The sequence below is a fragment of the Salminus brasiliensis genome, chromosome 7 (genome assembly GCF_030463535.1).
Source record: "Salminus brasiliensis chromosome 7, fSalBra1.hap2, whole genome shotgun sequence".
NCBI classification, from domain to species: Eukaryota; Metazoa; Chordata; class Actinopteri; order Characiformes; family Bryconidae; genus Salminus; species Salminus brasiliensis.
In genome coordinates, this window is record NC_132884.1 from 16,103,759 (window position 1) to 16,121,653 (window position 17,895).

The following is a 17,895-nucleotide window of genomic DNA, read 5'->3' on the forward strand; positions in this document are numbered from 1 at the left end:
TTCCATTTTTTTTTGCACATTCAGTTTGTCGCCGCAGTGCCAATATCTGCTCCACCGCTGCTTCCAGAGCCATCCTTTTCCACTGGGAACGGGGGGACGTGGGGGGAGGGGGGTTATTTTCAAAATCTCGCTTTTGCACTTCCCTCCCTTGACAGTTAGATAGAGGTTGTAGAGGAATCTCGAAATAGTGCAGGTCTCCTCTTTTACTACCCTTACTGCTAGTATAATCAAGTTAATCGAAGCAGAATTACAGTGCAGGCTGCAGCCTTTACCATGGTTACAGTGTACCAAAGATAGGGAACACAGTTTGATGGTTTTTCAGGCTGAAGCACTCCTGGTTAATTGGCAGGTTTACTCTGTGTATTAGAGCTGGGAAAGTGCCACTACATTACACTCTGGAAACTCTATCATTATGATACACAAATTGGATATTTTCCCAAATTTTCCAAACCGTGATTTGATGGTTATTCTACAGCCAATATTTTCTTAGCTACACTACACACATTCTCATGTGTTATTGTTGTCATAGTTATCCTACTTCTATTTTTACATGTGCCCTACTTCCATTTCCATAGGTACACTATATGTCCGAATGTTTCTGGACATCTCTTCCAATGAATGCGTTTAGCTACTTTAAAGCAACATTATTCAGCATTATTTTCTTAAATTAACAGCTTCAAAATCGTGTTGATGCTCCACTGACCTAGCTACATTATGTAACTATGGAGAAGTAGGCAGGACAACGTTTGTGAGAACTGCATCACAGAATAACCTGAGTCATATTCATTTAAAATCTGGCACTTTCTGTGACAGTTTAGTATCTCTCAGCTTGTCCAGAAAGACGTATCCTGTAGTACTGCATGAATCACACTTTCCGTCTGTAGGGGAAATCCAAGAAAGAAATGCCAGTTCTTCATAGAGTTGTTTTAAATGGCACCCATTGCTGACACAGATGTGCAAATGCTACAGCTTGCATTTGCTGTACATGCAGCTTTTCTTATCCCTGTAGAGAAGCACTGTCAATAGAATAGGACTCTCTGGAGCAGAAAAACATGAACCTATGGGCACGATGCCTAATGCCAGGTGTGGGCTAGAGGGGTATAAATAAAGCCCCCCCCAGCATTGAGCTGTGGAGCAGTGGAAGAACTGTGTTCTCTGGAAGGATAGATAGTGCTCCATTCAATACTTTTGTGATGAGTTGGGGAGTTGGGGATGATGAGGTGGGGTGGTGATCATCCAACATCCTGACCTCACTAATGCTCCTGTCACTGAATGCAATTAAAATTCCTCACAGCAATGCTTTAGAACCTAGTAATAAGCCTTCCCTGCAGTCAGAATCACATCTATCAATGGGTGGTATGATTTGGTGCATGCAGTCGTAAAGAGAATATGTGGTAGCCTATAGGAGACAATTGATGGATGTCAAATTTCAGAAGCTTGTGTTCAATCCAGAAACTGTAAGCAGCTGTAAACCGTTAGGAAATTAGCAACAGGCCATGCTCTGCTTAGCTCAAGCTGAATGGCATCTAACTACGGCATATAAAAATGGCACACAGAAGCAAGAAGACTTGGGTTTATGAATGCCTAAGTGGAGCAAATTAAAAGACTCTAATATTTTTGTTATTATACTATTCATTTTGTACTTTTATAACATATATGCTTTTCAGGTTTGTAGCCAATTGTGACATAATGTCTTTTGCTGTTTAAGCAGTCCTACATAAAAACATATATGAATTATGCAAGACTGTATTTTCAGTGTTTATATTTTACTGCTTAAAGCTGCTGAAAATGGCATGTTTTGTTTCTGGGATGCTCCCTTCAATCAGAAAGTGTAATTGGTTCCTTGAGCCACCACTCAAAGATCTAAGGATATATTTTTTCTGGACAAGCTGAGAGATACAGAACCAGCAATGAAAGTAAAAGATTTGGACTGTGGCGTTATAGAAATTCAACAAGATTTTGCACAATAAGACTAGGGTTAAGCAGCGGTACGCAGTTCTCACAAGTGCTAGTTACATAGGGCAGTTAGCAGCATGCTAATCCCAGAGTGGCAACGACAGCAACACTATTCTCCCTATTGACAGTTAGTGGAGCCTCACAGTGATTTTAAAGCTGTTAGTTTAAGGTAAAAATACTGCATAGTGTTGCTTTAATTAACACACCATAGACTTTACCCTGGACTATCTTGGGGGGACTACACCACATTAGATAACCCTAACTGCAAATACTGAATTGTGAGGTCCAAACTGCAGTGTGACGTCTATGTATGGTTACACACACACACACACACACACACACACTCCTCACACCAAAACTGCGCACTTTCGTGCTTTGGATTTATATCAGTCTCTACCCCCCGCATCCCGGTCCCGCTACGGGTCTGTACGACCTTGAGGATCTCCTCTGCATCTCTGATGGGTGTGCAACGTCATGCCCAACTCCCCCCTTCCCTCCACTCAACCCCCCAACAAATTCAGACTAAAGCCCAGAGGTGCTGAGTCAGGAAAAATATAGTCAACAGGGATTCGGCCTCAGCCATCACTGTTCACCTTCCTGTCTACGAGCATGATTCAGGCCTAGTGACACTCACTCTCTCTCTATCTCTCTGTCTCTCTCTCTCCCTCTCACTTTCTCTTTGTCTCTCCATCCTGAGTGGCAGGATGTCAATTTGCTGAAGTGTGTTATGTTGAGTTTGGGAGCCAGGACTGTAGGTGACTCTTGTCCCCAGCACATTCACTTAACGTTGATAAGGCCGTGAGCTTGGTGTGTGAGAGTTATTTTTGAGGTGTGTGTAAGTGTGTGACTGTGAAACGTGATAGGCATTACCACTAATGAGTAATTGAGCGTATAGAAATGGTAATTACGTCAATGCAGGGATCATTAGGCTGCTGTCGAAGTCATCCACTCTTTTCATTTTCAGCTTTGGTAATAGTAAGATGTTTGCTTCAAGATTTTGCTGGTATTTCATTTAACCTATACTTCCCACGGCCTGCGACATGTTTCCCGTGCCACTGGCTACAACATGAGCCCAAAGCATGATCAGCCAAGCCTAACAGTTTAACAATTTAACAGCCCCCAGCTTAACAGTTGGAGAGGTTTTCTTCTCATGAAATTCTGGGAAACCATGGTAAAAGTTACCTGAGAGCTCCAATCTCAAAAGGCTTCAGAAACACCTCCAACATTACTCACCACTTCCCTCTGAATGTGCTACTGCACCTGTTACAAGATGCAACTTTTATTGTTTTTATAAGACCTAATAGATGTGTTTCCTCCTGTCTTTCATCACTGCTATTTTAGCTTCGTACTGAAGAACAGTTCCATGCTAAAATCACCTTACATTCCTCCACTTTAATGGTCAGTGTGCAGGAATGTGCCCTTTGCTGCATTGTTTTCTGACACTACATTTGCTCTCCTGTCTCTGGGTATCTGGAGATGGAGCCATATATCTCCGTTTGTCCTGCAGCAGCAGTAGCAGCAGCAGCAGCAGCAGCAGTAGCCCGCCCCACAGCCACAAAACCAATTCTCCTGCTGCAGTAACCCGGGGAAAGTGGAGTTAGCCTGGCGTTTGGAAACCCATTACCTGAGAGGCTCTGGCTTTCTCTGGGCTCGATGGAGCTTGCCTGCTTGTTCTATGCCTGAAAAACCTCGGCTGGTCAGTTTCCCTCTCCCCCTCTCTGTAAGGTTTCCACCCCTTAAGAGCACAATCAAACAGTCTGAGCTTCATTCGCACTGTTTGGAAACGAATGGATGGTGGTTGCTGGCGTGTCTGGAGTTGGGATTGTTGGATACTGAAGCTTTTAGAAAAGTTTTTTTGTTTGTTTGTTTCCATTGTGGCTGTTTCTGTAAAGGGGAACGGTCATGTTGGGAGGTGCCGTGTCATGCTAGAAGTCTGAAAAGAGACTCAAACAGCGAGTGAATCAGAATCAGAAGAATCTGAACTGATTCTAATAAGCTGAACCCCCTTAAACTCTTACTCACACACCAGAAACGGTGGGTCCACAAGCATCCACAAACACACCTCCTACAATCTGAACCGAAAGGCAAACCAACCAACTGAGGATACTGAACCAGCCAGAGTCTGGCAGTATGTTTTTATGTTCTCAGAGTTGATTCTGAAGCAAAATCTCACACATCAGTGTTCCAAAGTACAAACATTCCAATGAGCTGAATTCATTTTCTTGATTTTTTTTTTTTTTGTTCCACCTTAAATGTTTTTGTTTTTGACTGTGCAGCGGTATCATTTAAGGTGGAATGGACAATTAGAAAAGCAAACTCACTTAATGATAAAGACTGACTTCTGGTTGAGCTGCATGGCCTTCAACAGCACAGGAAGGTGTATTAATTCCACAGGGAATGTGGATCCTCAGAAAGCAGCAAACTGAAGCTGTAATTGCCCAAAGCTTAATGGCTGCTCCTGCTAAATGACCACAGGTTCAAATGGATTGTGAGAGAGTAGAAATCAGGCTTCAGAGGTTAAAAAACAATAACAGGCTAGAAAACTCATCAGGGCTCTTTTACAATGCGACTGGTCACCTTCTCTGATCTGCCACTGTTCATTCGGTTAAATCTCTGGACTTTCAACACCTCATTGCTGTGTACAAATGTAAGAGAAGGCCTTGGAAACCTAAGGAAGCCTCAAAGCGCTTTCAGAACCCTCCTGATTAATGATGTAACAAAATGCAAAATCCTGAATACAAAGAAAAGTTATTCCGGCTAATTTGAGACGTCTGTTATGGGCCTACTGTGTTATGAAATCCTCACTCAATGTTAAGGTGAGCTGAGGAAACACTGGTGAGCTGTGCGCTCAGATACAGTGGGAAAGAGAATGTGTGTGTGTGTGTGTGTGTGTGTGTCAAAGCGAAATGTGTGTCACCTATTTTTCATCATAGCTTTGAGCAGAAACTCTCTGCAGATCAAAGTCACCAACTCCGTCTGATCTGAACGTCACCCGGTCGGGTTCATGGTCATTCCGCTTTGTGCTGAAAATCCCGTCCGGATGATTTCAGCTTTAGGTGGATTACTTGAGCTCACCTGTCCCAGAAAACTCCTGTCCCTGGATCCATGCTTCCTCCGTTTTGACCTTTGCCCGACTCTGAGGTCACACTACCACACACACACACACACACACACACACACACACACACACTGGCCCCTTCATTTTACAGTATTTTAATCGCAATAGAGAGCAGCATTTTTCATTTCACCTCCCATTCGTTTTCTGTGGAGACAGACGGCAGCTTTACGGAGTCCTGTAGATCTCTAGAGAAACTGTAGCACGGGGCTCAGTTTTTCTTTTTGTTTATCTGTTAAAGATGTATGTCATATACTCAATCACTCAAAGCCCAAAAATGACGTGACGTTCATGTTTATGACGAGTGTATGTAGAGTTCCGACCATAACTGTACAGTACTGTGTATTATGGTATAATCCTGTCGATCTATAGAGAAATTGTAGGCTCTCCGTTTTAGTCAAAGTACCTGGAAAAGGATTTGGAGTGTGGTATTCCTCTTAAATGGCATTTTATTTTATATAGATGTCAACAATCATCACAATAAGCTTCTGATAGAGACGCAGAAATTTGGCAGCTTCAGCAGTTTCAGCATTGCTGGCTAGCTGAACCTTATTTTTGTGTCCTCTGCCGCTGTCACTGAGTAGCTTGACTTGCATAGCTCAAGGTTACATTTTTTTCTGTGCTTTCTGTTTTTGCTATAAGGTCAGCATATATCCTTGGTATCCCACAAAACCGTGTATGACAATTTTTGCCGTTCTCACGTTTTGACATAATTTGAATCCAGTAGTTCTTTATATTATGTCAGTGCAAAAAACAAATACCCAGAAATTACTCAGAAAAGAATTTTATTACATTGACTTCTTCCATTTCCAGCATACTTTTTGCATTCTGCCGTTGCTCTTTCATGCACGACATAGGCGCTGTCCCTTTCCTAAACCACGCTGAACATTTCCTGTAGTGAGAATGTACCTGATTCTCCAGATATTTTCTGGAGTTCACGCATATTAGTCAGTGGGGTAGGATGTGATCTTACTACATACATGTTTTTAGGATTTTGGGGGGGATTTTGACGGGTTCAAAACGGGTTCCTCTTTTTACCACAGTCGTGGAAAGCTTAGCCAAAAGCACAGTCTACCTCAGTGGCTAGAGCATGGATAGGGCAGTTATGCCTGGATCAGCGCTTCCTTTGTTTGACCTTCAGACGACCCTGAGATCAAACACACTTGCTTGTCGTCTGTTAGCCAAACAGCAGCCATGACTGCAGGGAATCGTTCTGGCATTTTGTCCTGAAAGTCTGAACATAATCAATTCCTTCGTCCAAACCGTTGAGGTCGGTTTGTGTGTGCATGCGTGCGTGTGTGTGTGTGTATGTGTGTCCACAGGCGCCTCAGTGTCACAGGCAAACAGGTCATGGGGTTTTGCTATTGATTTTAGCACTGTATCCTGTATTGGAGTGATGTGTGAGATGTTTGACAATTTAATGGGAGAAGGTGTGCAAAAGCCACAGGGATAGCTGTGAGGAACTGATAGTGAAACACACACACACACACACACACACACACACACACACATACATACAACTGCACATTTATTCCACAATTGCCTCACACTCTGTTCTGGTTTTGCATCCATCCATTTATCTATCCATCCACCAGTTCATCCATTCGTCTAGCCATCCATCCACCAATTCATTAACATTTACATTTAAGGCATTTAGCAGACGTTCTTCTCCAGAGCGAAAGTGCTTCGCTACGAATAACCTCAGCTAGTTTGAATAGACTAAAAATTCCAGTTTAGACTAGACACAAGTCAATATGGAGACCATAATACTCTTCACTTCGCCCAAGTATTCTCAGAAGAGGAGGGTCTTCAGTCTGCGTTTGAGGACAGCGAGCGACTCTGCTGTTCGGACACCCAGGGGAAGCTTGTTCCATCACTTGGTGGTGCCAGGACAGATAAAAACGCTGGACGCTTGTCTTTTATGGATTTTGAGGTACGGTGGGTCAAGCCGAGCCGTACTTGAAGCTGGAAAGGCTCTTGGTGCGGATCGGCTTTTGACCATTGCCATCAAGTACGGAGGGGCTTGTCCAGTCTTGGCTTTGTAGGCCAGTGTCAGGGTTTTGAATCTGACGCGGGCAGCAGCTACAGGAAGCCAGTGAAGAGAACCATCTATCCATCCATAAATCTATCCATCCACCAATCCATGCATCCATCCATCCATGAATATATTAAGCAGTCAGACCATTCACTCAACTTTGTGCTCTGAGAAATAGAGTGTTATTCTCTAAACGGAATTTATTTGAGCCTCAGTTATCTGGACATTCCGGATTACACATCGCTGTGATTGGACCTTTAGTTCTTTGGAAATTTGGCTGTCCAGTCCAGCTGCCTTTAACTTGAGCAGTGTTGTTTAATGTTGCAGAATGTTTTGCCACTAGTGGACAGCCTGTGAGCTGGACATCCTCAGTCTACCCATGGATTTGTTCAGTTCCACCACCAGCTCACTTCATATAACCTAATACTGTAATATTTAGTGCAGTACTGACCAGCCAAAGCATTGCAGTGAACACTGGGCTTCCTCGAGGAGAGCTTTGGAATGAGTGAGATACGCAAAATCACTGATTACTGGATTTCCACAGGTGCCTACAACTTCTACACAGCTCTATACATTTCTGAAATGTTATTTGAGCCCTAGTAAAGCTACCACACACATACACACACACACACTTTCTCTCTCTCTCTGAATTACACACGCTTCCAAAGTTAGATCACGTGCAGCATCTAACTTCCTATTACCACACTGAAGAAGAAAACTATCCAAACCAAGAAACGATACAGACATGAAACACACGCTGGCATGTGGTAAGGCAGGACTGTGTGTGTGTGTGTGTGTGTGTGTGTGTGTGTTTAGTAACAGCATCAAAGTCTCATCCTCCATGAGTTGGCTCGTGGCTATTGATTCCTCCCACCCTCTCTGGGGGTCAAGTGAAATATGTTCACCTCTTTTCTTCCGTTTTGCTGCTCTCTCTCTCTCCCCACTCCCTCCCTCCTTCTCTCTCTCCCTCTCTACCTATTTCTCTTTCTCCCTCTGTCTCTCTCTTTCTCTCTCTGATCCCTCCATCTCTCTCACGTCCTCTCTCTTTCCCCACTCCCTGTTTCTTTCCCTCTCTCTATTTCTCTCTCTCTCCTATATCTCTGCATTGCTCTTTTTAATTCCTCTCTCACAATTCCTCTCTCTCACCCCACTCCCAGTCTCTTTTTCTTTCCCTCTCTCTCTCTCTCTCTCTCTCTCTCTCTCTCTCCCTCTTTATTTATGTTTTTGTGCTCAACCCTGCTTTACTTTTTTTTTTGTTTTGTTTTTTTTGGGATCAAAACTCTAAATTGCTCTGCAGCAGTACCCCAACGACCCCCCCCCTCCCCAAAACCCCACACATCCCCCACCCCCACCCCCCGGGTGTGCTAACATGGCACAGTCCGCCTTACTCTCCCTGAGCTTTTCATAATCATTTTACAGCAGTCGCTTTTAATCTCTTCATTCCGTACGCACCCATCCTCCGGAGAGGGACAGCGTCCCGTACACAGCAGCTTCAGCGGCGCTGCTTCACGCTGACAGTGCTCTCGTAGTGCGGCGGCTCGGCGGGTAATGACTGTGTTTGTCTGTGTAAGTGCCTCTGTATCAGGGGACAGTGGCTGTTGTAGACAGGACCGTAATCTAAATGGCTGATAGGGATGCCCCTTGGCCACAGTATGGAAAACAATCAATTTTGCCCTCCCCCCAACCCCCTGCCCCCCCAATCCCTCAACAACAGTAGGAAACACATTAATTGAGAAACACGTCATGGGCCTTACAAAAACAACCCAGGTGCAATTATACCTTTAGAGGGCAGCGGAGAGCCCTCAGATGTTTTTGGCTGTCTAAATGTTTGTGGACGCCTCTTCATTCAAAGGATATTCATTGCTGTGAGGCTTTCGTTCATTTGATTGCATTCAGCCACAAGAGTGTGACTGATGTTAGATAATCTGTTCTAGAGCACAAACTCCACCCTAACTTTGGAGAGGTTTTGGATGGAGCTCCATCACTCCACAGGCTGTGAGCGCAACTGAACCTCTGTGTCAGCAATGTAAGGACCCATTGTGAGGGTTCTCCCACCCTAATTAGAGGGGGTGTCTGGATACGTTTGGACATATAGTGGATCTTTGCTAACACTTGCAGTTGTTACACCAGAAGCTGTTGAATGTTATGGATATTGATGCATGCGCACACACACACACTCACACACACACACTCACCCACACAAAGTGAATGCAGTAGAAGACATCACTAATGAGCCCTTTCCTGAAAACATTTCTGACACTGACAAAAGCAGCTGTCAAGCAGCCACTGAAAATCAGACACTGATCAGCCTGCTGGAATACTGATAGCATGTGTGTGTGTGTGTGTGTGTGTGTGTGTGTGTGTGTGTGTTGCATTCTCATACACTCAAGCATTGATGTTATGGCTGTGTGTGCAGCGTCTCCCTTTGAGTGAAGTGGTGTGTGTGTGTGTGTGTGTGTGTGTGAGATGGTTTAAGCTGATTTGGTGTGTGAAGGTGGAGTAAACAGGTCAGTCTTATTGTTTCTGCTTTGCCCTCATTCATGTCTTCACTTCTTTTCCTCCTCCCTCCCTCTTTATCTCTTCTTTTGCTCTTATTTCTCTGCATCTCCTGTCACACTCCCTTCTTCTGTGTCCTTCTTCTCCATGTTTACTATCTCGGTGCCCTCTAGACTGGATTAGAAATAGATTAGAATGGACTATAGAACAGACTAGATGAGAAGGATAGAATACAATAGACTAGAATAGAATAGAATGGTCTAGAATAGAGTAGGATGGAATCAACTGGGATAGAATAGGCTTACAGATGGACAGGATGGACCAGAAATAAGAATAGAATAGAAATGACTGAAAAAAACAGACTAGAAAAAGAAAATAAAACAAACAAGTGTAGAACAAATGAAAATATTGCGAATTATGATATAAACAATATGGACTAGAATAGAATAGACGACAATAACATGCACTAAAATGAAGTAGAATAGAATAAGTGGAATAGAATAGATAGAACGTAATAGAATAGAATAAGTGGAATAGAATAGATAGAATAGAATATATAGAATAGAATAGAATAAAATACAATATAATAGAATAGAATAGAATAGATAGAACGTAATAGAATAGAATATAATAAGTGGAATAGAATAGATAGATTAGAATAGATAGAACATAATAGAATAGAATAGAATAGATAGAGTACAATAGAATACAATAGAATACAATAGAATAGATAGAACAGAATAGAATAGAATAAGTGGAATAGAATAGATAGAATAGAATAGATAGAATAGAATAGATAGAACATAGTAGAATGCAATAGAATAGAATAGATAGAATATAATAGAATAGAATAGATAGAACAGAATAGAATAGAATAAGTGGAATAGATTAGATAGACTAGAATAGAATAGAATAGAATAGAATAGAAGAGAATAGAATAGATAGAACATAATAGAATAGAATAGAATAAGTGGAATAGAATAGATAGATTAGAATAGATAGAACATAATAGAATAGAATAGAATAGAATAGAATAGATAGAACAGAATAGAATAGAATAGAATAGAATAGAATAAGTGGAATAGAATAGAATCGGATAGATAGAACATAGTAGAATAGAATAAATAGAATACAATATAATACAATAGAATAGAATAGAATAGAATAGAATAGTCCCATGTAGTATGAAACAGCTTCCTGCAGCAGCGGTGACTGTAATAATATCAGCAGCAGTGATTCAGCTGCAGGTTCAGTCAGAGTGCAGAAGGTGCTTCGTGTCTATTAGCATAAAGCTTATCATTACTGCTGTTCATCAGTGCAGAGACAGTGTGTGTGTGTGTGTGTGTGTGTGTGTGTGTGTGTTTATTTATTTCTGATAGGACTGAAAGCAGACAACTCAACCATTTTCTGATGAAGAGCAAATCAGACACATTCATACACCCTGACACCAAAATACACAAATTAATAACAACAATATATATAATATATTCATTATATATATATATATATATATATATATATATATATATATATATATATATATATATAAACAATGATCGTCCTCAGTCTCCCCATCTCTCTTTCTCTTTTCTCAGTGTGAGGGTTCACTCGGTCAGTGTAAGAATACTCTGGTGAGTTCAGCTCTGTCTGAGTTCAGTTCCTGACCTTTCTGACCTTCACCATGTTTTCATTTGGACTTTTGCTTGCTGACATGATAATAAGGGTCAGAGGAGGAGAGCACTGAGAGAGAGAGAGAGAGAGAGAGAGAGAGAGAGAGAGAGAGAGAGAGAGAGCATCAAAGAGAGAGAGGTGTGCAAAAGAGAGAGAGAGGCACAAGGGAAGAAGAAATAAAGAGAGGGAGGAAGGAAGGAAGAGAGGGAGGGAGGAAGGAAGATAGGGAGGCAGGAAGTAAGGAAAAGAGGGACAAAGGATTTAAGAGAAGAAGGAAGGAAAAGGAAGAAAGGAAAAAAGAGAGTATAGAAAGGAATTAAGAGAAGACGGAAGGAAGGGAGGAAGGAAGGAAGGAAGAGAGAGAGGAAGGAAGGAAGAGAGAGAGGTGGGAAGGAAAAGAAAACGAAAAGGAAGGAAGTAAGAAAGGAAGAAAGGGAGGAAGGAAGGAAGAGAAGACGGAAGGGAGGAAGGAAGGAAGGAAGAGAGGGAGGAAGGAAGGAAGAGAGGGAGGAAGGAAGGAAGAGAGGTAGGAAGGAAGGAAGAGAAGACGGAAGGGAGGGAGGAGGGAAGGAAGAGAGGGAGGAAGGAAGGAAGAGAAGACGGAAGGGAGGGAGGAAGGAAGGAAGAGAGGGAGGAAGGAAGGAAGAGAAGACGGAAGGGAGGGAGGAAGGAAGGAAGAGAGGGAGGAAGGGAGGGAGGAAGGAAGGAAGAGAAGACGGAAGGGAGGGAGGAAGGAAGGAAGAGATAAAGGAAGGAAGGAAGAGAGGGAGGAAGGAAGGAAGAGAAGATGGAAGGGAGGGAGGAAGGAAGGAAGGAAGGAAGGAAGGAAGAGAGGAAGGAAGGAAGGGAGAGAAGATGGAAGGGAGGGAGGAAGGAAGGAAGAGAGGGAGGAGGGAATTGGAAAGAGTGGGAGGGACGAAAAGGAAAACAACGGGCGCTGATTAGGGTGCTGTCCTATCAGTTGCACACAGACGCGTATGTGTGTGTACTATACAGGCTTGGCTCAAGTGCAGGATCAGCTCACACAGAACAGAAAACATCAAATTATCTCCCTCATTCTGCACTGATTAGCTTCAGACAGGGCTACACCCACACACACACACACACACACACACACACACATACCCTACACACTGCCCACCATCCTCTGGGGAGATTACAGAGTGATTGTGGCACATTGTGTGGTTGTTTGTAAACACAGAGTAACTTCCAGCACTCATGGTGTGATTGTGTGTGATGTCCAAATGTTTGTGGACATCAATTGCCAATAGAATAGGACTCTCTGGAGCAGATAAACATAAACCTGTTGGCACCATGCCAAATGGCAGTAGTGGGCTAGAGGGGTATAAAGCCCCCCAGCATTGAGCTGTGGAGTAGTGGAACTGTGTGTGTGTTCACATGCTTATGTATGTATGGATGTGTGTGTGTGTGTGTGTGTGTGTGTGTGTGTGTGTGCAGGTGTTGCAATATTAATAACACATTCAGAACGTGATCAACATTACACCATCTGCTTACACACACACACACACACTTCAATCTAGTGAGCTCACAGGGACTCACTTTCTCTTTTTTTGTCTCTCACACACACGCTTCAAACTAGTAAACTCTCAGTGACTCACTCTCTCTCTCACACACACATACACACACACACACACACACCGCTGACTCACAGCTAAAAAGTGGGCGAGCATAAGTTTTGCTGTTTGATTGATTTCAGTTTGTAATTCAGATCAGAGATCGATGCTGTTTGAGGTGTGCGTGAGTGTGTGAGTGTGTGTGTGAGGTGTGTGTGTTGTATACAGTGTATTTTGGGAGTGTATTAAGGTTTTTGCAGCAGTTCTCTGAGTGGCCTTGAGAAGTTCAGGAGGAACACACAACTTCTTGTTCTTCTTCGTGTGTGTGTGTGTGTGTGTGCATCAGCAAAAAACCCAATAAACCCAGAGTTCAAGGCTGTGTATTTGAATGTATGTGTGGTGGTGGTGGTGAGGGGGGGTTAGTTCAATTTTAGTGTGTAAAGTTATTTTGAGCAAAAGTTATCTGAACCTTTAGCTCCTAAAATCACCATCAACATGTCAGTCAGAGCCTTGTGCAGATGTGTGTATGTATGTGTGTGTGTGTGTTCCAGAGCGTGTTCCAGAGCTTTGCAGAACGTCACACAGAAAACATTTCGTTCTGCTCTATCCAGTGTGTGTGAGTGTGTGTGTGTGTGTGTGTGTGTGTGTGTGTGTGTGTATATATTTGGCTGGTGGATATTTGATTGGGGTGATATGATATGAGGCACTGACACAAAAAATTTGAATACTGATATTTTGCCCTACACGCCAGTGGCATCACCATCATGTCATCGCTGGGCTTCAGCACAGCCGAAAGGAGGGCACTTAACATGTCTGGGAGTCCCTCCAACACAGACGAAAGGCTAGCTTGTCTTGGCCGAAGCATGTCTTGATGCACATCTGCCACAGCTCAGAAGCACGAAGCTCAGCTTTCAGTGTGGAAAGCAGCAGCATCGGAGCCACTAGGAATCCACCTGACTGATGATTTGCAATGCTAAGAAGGAGCAGAGAGGGTTTTTTAATGTTACCACCACGTCACATCTCTGAATGGACAGACTACAGACCAGAACTTACTGTGCTTCTTTCTGGAGGAGAACATTAGTAACATTAGCTACATTAGCGATCGTCCTGAACACCACACCTAGCAAAGAGACACAGCATCATCGTTCTACATTAAACTGCTCACCAGGGGTCGGTTTCTCAAGAGTTTGAACCAGAACTTGCTGATAATTTAAAGGAGTTTAGCATTTTGCAAGTAAATCTGTCCAACTGTTCAGCCCTGCTTTCACTCCAGTTCAGTTGAACTCTCATTTTATTGGCTTACGTTTTTCAGCTGGAGTTGGATAAGCTTGATGAAGTGGAAACTTGGTTAATTTATTGGTATGTTTAGAAAAGGGCATGATCCCTAGTCATTGACTACAACACGGCTAGAAGCTAGCTTCCACATAAATGAACACGGAGGTTTGATAGCGGTCTGTTTATGGTTCATGCGGATTAACTGACAAATAATCAGTTAATTAGCCATTGTATGTATTATGATAAAAACACGAGTCGACTTGCTAACCTAAAGATGGATACTTTAGCTGAGCAGTTTGTCCCTTCAGCCAACACTGCTTAAACTGATTACTCCCAATAGTGAACTACACACTAATACTATAGGGTATACATCAAATATTTTCCCAGCTTGTCCCTTTCTGTTTGCTCTGCATGGGGGGCCTATAGTGCCAATTGAAACCACACACAAAAACCAGCCAGTATACATCATGGATTTTTCAGTACGCTCAACTTTACGACGATAGCTATACTACCTGCTACATGCTGAAAAGCTGCTTAGCATTACTGATTAGTTTGCAATTGGGTCAGACCCTAAGAACTAAAACATTGAGCACTTTTAAAGTTTTTGACTCTGTTTTACTCCCCGTGCTACTCACAGGGGAGCTCCTGTGTTTCTGTATTCAGTATATTCCTCTCTCACTCGTTGAATCTTTAAGGTCATTCACGGTACAATCCTGCACTGCGCTCTCTGCCGCCTAGATTTTTCTTTCGGCCATGGGAAGGCTGGGTTTACACAGCCGGTAAAAGTGGCCCCAGTGTTACAGGTGTGTGAACAGCAAAAATATCCAAATTGAACCTGATATTTTCAATTCCGATTTGGGCCGTGTTTTCATACATGGTACTGAGTCCGATACTCTGAATTCTTAGGTCAGAATCAATACAACAGTAACGTCAAGCCCACTCGGTTTCATCATAACTTGGCGAGTGGGAGTAGATCCCCTTGGGCAGCATATTGGTTACACTTTCAGTTTTTGGTGTAGCGGGACGAGTGAGAGAGCTGTGTGCTGTTGTGTAGAAACTGAAACTTGTGCTCTGTAACAGGGAAACTCAAACAAACCGCTCTTCAAAATCAGGGTTACTTCAAGGATGTCATGGAAAAGAAAGAAGGAAAAACGTCCAAGAAGCTTCTTTACACAGAATCCAGTCCTCTTTATCCGGTATGATTCACTGGACTCTCCTCTCTTGGGTTTGTGTGGCTTTGCCTGCATTCTTTACAGCAGGTAAACATAAGAAATGGAGGCCTTCCACAGTTAAACATAGGAACTTGTCCTGTTTGCCAAGAAACTGGACTGAGGCGGCCATTTCAGTCTCTAGTGTTTACCTCCGGCAAGCTAGCGGTTCACCTCGCTGATTCTGACCTCATGGGCAAGGAGTCTAACCATATGGAAAGACAACTGGCCATGCAGGTGAGTTCAGCAGTGCGTTCTGTTCAGGCTACTGTCAGATTTAGGCCACATTAGGAAGACAATGTGAACGAGCAACTAAACTGAACATCTGATCATGTTCAGGCTAGTAAATCAGATTTGAGCCACTTTCACCTGCTGTGTTGATGACGCTGATTTGTTGTTGACGTTTTCAATCACCGTTATCAGCAGCACTAATTGGCTGTTGCAACATTTTTCATTCATTTGGAGCCAAATTTTTTTGAACGGAACTGAAGCTTGATCTGGTATATTTAATAAAAGCTATGATTTAGTTTGAGGATAACACAAATCTAATTCAACAATCATAAATCAACAAAACCTGTATGAATGATGGGAAGCCCCGCCCCCTGCACTACGGCATTTGTATTATTTGACTCTTTGCTTTGCTGGTGGGAACAGCCATAGCAGTCAGTAAAGCACTGTTTAACGAAAGCTACCGGTTTAATTTTGAACATTTTTAACATATTAATGAATGCTTCTCTGCCTTTTGGCTAAGATCAAGTGTAGTATCTGTTCTTATCAGTTTAATATCTGATACTCCCTCTATATGAGGACTATATAATACATTGATTTTTGAACCCGGGAGTCGGAAGAGGAGCTTGCCCCTTACGCTCCACATTCTGAGAATTTCCCCACTGTGGGACTAATAAAGGATTATCTTATTTTATATCAACCAGGATTATCAGTTTTCAGAGTTTAACTTCTTAAAAATCACTCACATAAAAATATAAGCCAATATTAACTAGTTAAATTAGCTCAAATTAGTTCACATTAATGAATTTTCAGAATTTCAAGCTAATTACACACAAAATCTTCACATCAGTCATATCATTTTGTGTATGTGTATTGTATTTGTGTGTGTGTGTGTGTGTGTGTGTGTGTGTGCCCGCATGTGTGAATCCGCATGAGTTCCTGACAGACGCAGTGAGTGGATTGGAGTGCTTGTTGAGATTCTTCTGGAAAATCCCGTGGAGTGTGTGCTGGATTGAAGGAGTGTGTGAAGTAGCCGAGAGAGCGCTGGGTGAATAATTAGCCGACATTACAGGGATGAGTGTTAGACCCCGGCTGAGGGTTCAGGAGGCTAAACGGTTGGATGGAGAGAGGAAGAAAAATAGAAGGGAAGCGAGAAGATGCCAAACTCAAAATCCCAGTTGCTCCACTGGAATAGCAGGCAGATTCCCCGGTGTGTTCTAGGGTGGGTGTAGGTGTGTATTAGCTGCGCTAGGTCACCGGCAGCAGGCTAAGTAGGAAAGTGAATCAGGTCTGGTGCTATTTCCTCCAGTCCCGCATGGATTCTTCGCTAAATAAAAGCGGATGGGGGCAGTTTGAGCTAGTTTTAATGTCTTGTATTTTTTGTTTATTTATTTATTTTATTTTTTTCTGTATCAGGTTTGGATGCAACCTATTGAATGTGTTTTTTCGCAATTAGCTAAAATCTTACATATATTATATATAATATGTTTAATGACAAATTAAGGAACTCTCAGTATGTTGTCCAAAGAATTGCAATAGAGGGGTATAGAGGATATGCACTGATGACCTGCTGGAACACACCTCCTTTAGCTTGACAGAGTGGCAAAACATTCTGCAACACGGCTGCATTTATAAGGAAAACGGCCAAACCGGGAATAAGAAAAGCGAATCTGCTCAAATTAAAGGCAGCTGGACTCACAGGCGATCCATCCAAATTACTAAAGAGCCAATGGTCCATAGACAGCGATGTGTAGTCAGGGACGGCCAGCTAACTGAGGGTCAAATCACATCCTTTTATAGGATAAGGCCTCATATCTAAGAGCGCAGTGTGTTTTCCACTGGTTTCAGGCATATTTAGTAGACTGATTCATCCAGGTTTGCTTGCTTTGGACTTTGAACTTAGCATGTCGCTAAATTCGCAACAACAGTTGGCTTGTTTTTTTTTCCTGCCTGTTTTCAGGGTGTGACTTCACCACTCTGTGAGCTCTCACACATTTCGGCACCTAGATTCCAGCTCTTTCTGCAAATTGCAGTGATCCCTTTGCTTTTCTGCTCTCCTGTAGAAGGATAGCTTTGAATAGCACAGCATATTTGAGGCTATCTAACGTACGTGGCAGGTTTCTTTTAGGAATTTCCATTCCACCTTAACTAGTACTGTAGTATCAGAAAAAATGTAATAGTGCCCGAATGCAAATCTACACAAAACTAGATGAATTGGGTTTGGAACACTTTTCTTAACCACAGGGATTAAGAGGAGTGAAGTTCCTAACGTGGGCATGGCACGACTTCAGAGGTCTGTCTCCAGCTAAAGAGAGAATGGTCTTACTGCACCAGTCA

At 42.7% G+C, this 17,895-nt stretch overlaps 1 protein-coding gene and 1 non-coding gene across 4 annotated transcripts in view; both read left to right on the forward strand.

The window, feature by feature from the left end:
- Positions 1-17,895, forward strand: part of LOC140560030 (protocadherin-9) — a 413,070-nt gene that overhangs the window by 184,637 nt on the left and 210,538 nt on the right. The window lies entirely within an intron of this gene.
- LOC140560462 (U2 spliceosomal RNA) lies at positions 16,057-16,247 on the forward strand. The gene has a single exon (XR_011979965.1). It is a non-coding gene; the product is annotated as a U2 spliceosomal RNA (small nuclear RNA).